At 39.1% G+C, this 6,000-nt stretch overlaps 1 protein-coding gene across 1 annotated transcript in view; it reads left to right on the forward strand.

Annotated features, from left to right (window-relative positions):
• NECAB1 (N-terminal EF-hand calcium binding protein 1) overlaps positions 1-6,000 on the forward strand; it is a 285,391-nt gene that overhangs the window by 243,801 nt on the left and 35,590 nt on the right. The window lies entirely within an intron of this gene.

The raw sequence follows: 6,000 nt of genomic DNA on the forward strand, positions 1-6,000 counted from the left end.
AAGAAGTAACTTTTAGTTTTATTGATCTTTGCTATTGTTTTCTTCATTTCTATTTCAATTATTCCTGCTCTGATCTTTATGATTTCTTTCCATCTACTAACATTGAGTTTTGTTTGTTCTTCTTTCTCTAGTGGCTTTAGGTGTAAGGTTAGATTGTTTATTTGAGATTTTTCTTGTTTCTTGAGGTAGGACTGTATTGCTATAAACTTCCCTCTTAGAACTGCTTTTGCTGAATTCCATAGCTTTTGGGTCGTTGTGTTTTCATTGTCATTTGTTTCTGTTTATTTTTAAATTTCCTCTTTGATTTCTTCAGTGATTTCTTGGTTATTTAGCAGCACACTGTTTAGCCTCTGTGTGTTTGTGTTTTTTAGTTGTTTGGTTTTATTTTTCCTGTAATTGATTTCTAATCTCATAGCATTGTGGTCGAAAAAGATGCTTGATATGATTTCAATTTTCTTAAAATTTCCAAGGCTTGATATGTGATATATCCTGGAGAATAGTGTGCACTTGAGAAGAAAGTGTATTCTGCCACTTTCAGGTGGAATGTCCTATAAATATCAATTAAATCTATCTGGTCTACTGTGTCATTTAAACTCTGTGTTTCCTTACTTATTTTCTGTCTGGAAGATCTGTCCATTGGTGTAAGTGGAGTGTTAAAGTCCCCCACTATTATTGTGTTACTATTGATTTCCCCTTTTATGGCTGTTAGCCTTTGCCTTATATATTGAGGTGCTCCTATGTTAGGTGCATAAATGTTTATAATTTTTATATATTCTTCTTGGATTGATCCCTTGATCATTATCTAGTGTCCTTCCTTATCTCTAGTAACAGTTTTTGTTTTAAAATCTATTTTATCTGACATGAGTATTGCTACTCCAGCCTTCTTTTGATTTCCATTTGCATGGAATATCTTTTTCCATCCCTTCACTTTCAGTGTGTATGTGTCCCTAGGTCTAAAGTTGGTCTCTTGTAGATAGCATGGGTCTTGTTTTTGTATCCATTCAGCTAGTCTGTGTCTTTAGGTTAGAGCATTTAATCCATTTACATTTAAGGTAATTATCGATATGTATGCTCCTATTACCAATTTCTTAATTGTTTGGATTTGTTTTTGTATGTCTTTTCCTTCTCTTGTGTTTCCTGCCTGGAGAAGTCCCTTTAGCATTTGTAGTAACGCTGGTTTGGTTGTGCTAAATTCTCTTAGCTTTTGTTTGTTTGTAAAGCTTTTGATTTCTCCTTTGAATCTGAATAAGATCCTTACTGGGTAGAGTAATTTTTGTTGTACGTTTTTCCCTTTCATAACTTTAAATATATCCTGCCACTCCCTTCTGGCCTGCAGTGTTTCTCCTGAAAAATCTTCTGATAACCTTATGGGGATTCCCTTGTATGTTATTTGTTGCATTTCCCTTGCTGCTTTCAATATTTTTTTTTTTGCATTTAATTTTTGTTAGTTTAATTAATATGTGTCTTGGTATGTTTCTCTTAAGGTTTATACTGTTTGGGACTCTCTGCACTTTCTGCACTTAGGTAGCTATTTCCTTTCCATGTTAGGGAAGTTTTTTACTTATAATCTCTTCAAATATTTTGTCATATCCTTTCTCTTTCTCTTCTTCTTTAAGGACTCCTATAATTCGAATGTTGGTGAATTTAATGTTATCCCAAAAGTCTCTGAGACTGTCGTCAATTCTCTTCATTCTTTTTTCTTTATTCTGCTCCTCGGCAGTTATTTCCACCATTCTGTCTTCCAGCTCACTTATTCATTCTTTTGCCTCAATTATTCTGCTATCGATTCCTTCTAGTGTATTTTTCATTTCAGTTATTGTGTTGTTCATGACTGTTTGCTTGCTTTTTAGTTCTTCTGTCTTTGTTCAACATTTCTTGTATTTTCTTGCTCCGTGCCTCCATTATATTTCTGAGATTTTAGATCATCTTTACTGTCATGACTGTGAATTCTTTTTCAGGTGGGTTGTCTATTTCCTCTTCATTGGTCTTCTAGGTTTTTCCCTTGCTCCTTCATCTGTAACATAACTTTTGTCATCTCATTTTTTTTTTGATGGGTGGGGCTATGTTCCTGTCATACAGGTTGCTTTCCCTGAGGCTTTCCACACTGGAGTTTGCAGGCAGTTGCGTAGAGCCAGGTCTTGGTGCCGAGATGAGGATCTCCAAGAGACTTCACTGAGATCAATATTCCCTGGGGTCTGAGGTTCTCTTTCAGTTTAGCAGTTTGGACTCAGTGGTCCTACCACAGGAGCTCAGGCCTGAACCCTGGCCTGTGAACCAAGATCCTGCGAGACAAGCAGTACAGCAAAAAAAGAAAAAAAAAAAAGAAAAGGAGCAGAACAATAACAAAGAATAAAAAATAAAATAAAAATAGAAAAATATATTAGAAAAAATAAAAATATAAATGAAACAACACCACAGAGGGGGGTGGGGCTTAGGCAGGGTGGGGTTTAGGTGGGGGTGGGGGCTAGTCTCAGAATCCACACAGCTGAAAAGGCGTTGGGGTTTTGGGGGGCAGGGTTTTGGCTCAGCGTGGTCCATTCTATCCCTTTTCATTGGAGAATTTACTTCACTTACATTTAAAGTAGTTATTGATAGGTAAGGACTTACTATTGCCATTTTGTTAATTGTTTTCTGGTTGTTTTGTAGATTACTGTGCCTTGTTTCTCATGCTGTTGTCTTTGTGTGTGTGTGTTTGATGTCTTTTAGTATCAGTATGCTTTGACTTCTTTATCATGTTCTTTTGTGTAATTTCTACAAGATTTTCACTTGTGGTTACCATGAGGTTTACATAAAATATAACACCCTATTTTAAACTGATAACAACTTAACTTCAATAGAAATTGTAAACTTTACACTTTTACCTCCACCTCACTTTTTAGGTTATTGCTGTTATAATGTATATGTTTTCATATTATGTAACTGACAACAGATTACTACAGTTATGGTTATTTTTGCTATGCTCTTTTATAAGTTTTAAACAAAAGTTAAATGAATTATGCATCACTATTACCATATTGCAGAAATAATGACTATATACTTATTACCAGTGAGATTTACACTACCTTTTTAGGATGTTATTAATATTCTTTCACTTCCACTCAAAGAACTGCCTTTAGCATTTCTTATAAGGCAGGTCTGGTGGTAAACTCCCTCAGCTTTTGTTTGTTCAGTGAAGTCTTTATCCTTCCTTTGTATCTGAAAGAAAACTTCACCAAGTATAGAATTCTTAGTCGACAGTTATTTTTTTTCAATATTTCTAGTATGTCATCCCATTCTCTCCTGGTCAGAAAAGTTCTGCTGATAATCTTATGGGGGTTCCCTTGTATGTGGCTTCTCTCTTTTCTCTTGCTGCCCTTACAGTTCTTTTGTCTTTGACTTTTGACAATTTAATTAATGTGTCTCAGAGTAGCCCTATTTAGATTCAATCTATTTGAGGTCCTTTGGGCCTCATGGATCTGGATGTTCATATCTCTCCCAAAATTTAGAAAGTTTTCAGACATTATTCCTTTAAATAGGCATTCTGTCTCTTTCTCTTTCTCTTCTTCTGGAATTCCCATGATGTGAATACTTTTTCCCTTTCAGTGTCTCCCAAATTCCCATAGGTTTCCTTCACTCTTTATCATTCTTTTTCATTTTTGCTCCTCTTCCCGGGTAACTTCCAATGTTGTATTCTCCAGGTCACTGATTCTTCTGCATGGTTGAGTCTATTTTTGAAATTCTCTGTTGAATTTTTCAGTTCAGTTATTGTATTTTTCATCTCTAGGAGTTTTGTTTATTTTGGTTTGGTTTTTGATGGCTGCTATTTCCTTGTCAAACTTCTCATTATATTCGTGCTTTGTTTTTCTAATTTTGTGTAGCTGTCTGTTTTTTCTTGCAGTTCCTTAAGAGGAATTTCCTTAAGAGGATCTTATTGAATTCTTTCTCTGGCATTTCATAGGTGTTCATTTTTAGGGCCAGTTATTGAAGTTTTATTAGTTTCCTTTGGTGATGTCATATTTACCTGACTTTTCATAATCTTTGATTCCTTACATTGATATTTGTACATTTGAGTAATTGGGCTCCCCTTCCAGACTCTACAGGTTGGCTTTGGCAGAGACAGTTCTTCAGTAGTAAGCTCAGTTTGGGTTTTGAGGTATGTCTGCTGGTAATGTTTTTGAGCAGGTGGGGCCTGCTATTATGCTTTATTGGGGGCAGGGCAATTGTTTCAGCTCTGAGGATAGGGATAGGGGTTGTGCCACTGGCTGAGAACTGTTGGATAGTACTACTGGCTTGGTACACTACACAAGTGAGGCTGTAGGATGGGCTCCATGGTTGCCTGGATTCTCTCATCAGACTTACTAGATGGTTGGGACTGGTTACTATATACAGTAGTAAATGGGACTTCTGTGCCCTGGCATGGCAGCAGTACAGGACCCAGGGCCTATACAGTTCATTGTTTGGGGACCCAAGCCATCCATAGTGTGCACTGACTTCCCTGGTCAGGTGAGGCCACTGGTTTTGCTCTGCAGATGGGATAAGCCATGGTCTGTGCTCTCTGTTCAAGTGCCACTGCATGTAGGGGTGTTGAATGAGCTGTGTAGCTTCCTGTGTGCTCTAGTTAGGTTCCCTGCTTGGACACATTGGAGACTGTATTTGGCAATGAACAGGGCTATGAATTAGAATACTTGCCTGCATGTAGCAGGACAAGCAGCTCTAAAGCTGGTGAAGCTCTTTGTTGTTTTAACTCAAGCCAACCCACACCCCAAGTTCCCTGACTGAACATGGCTGCTGGCTTTGCTCTGCAAACTATTGGCTTTGCCTGCTTCTCAGCTCAAGTGCCACTGAGATGCACAACTTCCAGGAGTTGTCACCAGCCCTTCTGGTGAGCTGGGGCCAGAAGACACTCTCCACAGCAGGTGGGGCTGTGTCTCACCTCCTCTGCCTAGGCAAGAGAGGGGGCTATTCTCAGTTTCCCAAATAAGGTCTCAGATAGGGAGATGCCAGGACCTACCCTCAGTTTTGGCTATGAAGTAATCCATCTGCTTGTGCATAGCATGGGAACATTCCACACCTGCTACTGGTTTTGCTTCATGGGTAATCAGTTTTGCTCACCCACCTCTTGGCTTGAGCACCACTGGGCCACACTGCTTCCAGAAGTTATTGCCAGCTCCTCTGGTAAGATCAGCCTGGAACTCACTCACCATAGTGGGTGGGAATATGATTCAGCTCCTTGCTTGGGCGTGGGAAAACTGGGCTCTAGGGCCAACAAAACTCCTTTGAAGATCCAAATCAGGCAGATCTGCTCTCCTCCAAGTTCCAAGCTTGGTTCTGCAGATGAGCAAAGCTGCTGGTTGAGATTACTACTTGGACACTACAGTATGAGCTTGGTCTGCCAAGATCTGTGTGCTGGTTGTTGCAGGCCCCTCCCCTGTTCTCTGTCACAGTCAGATTCCCTGTGGTTGAGCCCCACAGATTTCCCATCTTTGTGGTACAAGATCAGAGTAGGGGCTTTCACAAAATGACCCACAATGCTGGGTGGGGCTAGTTGTCTCTCCTGGGACCTCTTTTCCCACTGAGGGAACCAGAGGCTCAGGGAAGATCTGTCCAGGTGGTGCTGTGCTGGCCTGGTGATGGGGCAATGCTGTCAACATATAGCCACCTCTCTTACCTTCTAATGAAGTCTGTCTTGGTCTCTGTGGTACAGGAGGTTGCTTCAGCCTTGTTCTAGAATTCCATCAGAGGTGTCTTGTTCTCAATAGTTGTTAGTTGCTGTTCTTGTGAGGGGGAGCAAAGCCAGGAACAACCTATGTCACCATTTTGGTGATGTCACTCTCTAGGATATATATTCTTAGAATGAAGTCCTCAGATATTACATTCTTGGTTTCAGGGGAGCCTTTAACATTATACATTGATCACTGCAGAAAACTCTAAGGTCTTTTTGGTAACCCTTCATTTTTAACAAATATCAATAGTGGTTTCATTTACTTTTTTTTTTTTTTTTTTTTTTTTTTTTTTTTTTTC

Source organism: Lipotes vexillifer, unplaced genomic scaffold, assembly GCF_000442215.2.
Source record: "Lipotes vexillifer unplaced genomic scaffold, Lipotes_vexillifer_v1.1 scaffold174, whole genome shotgun sequence".
NCBI lineage: Eukaryota > Metazoa > Chordata > Mammalia > Artiodactyla > Lipotidae > Lipotes > Lipotes vexillifer.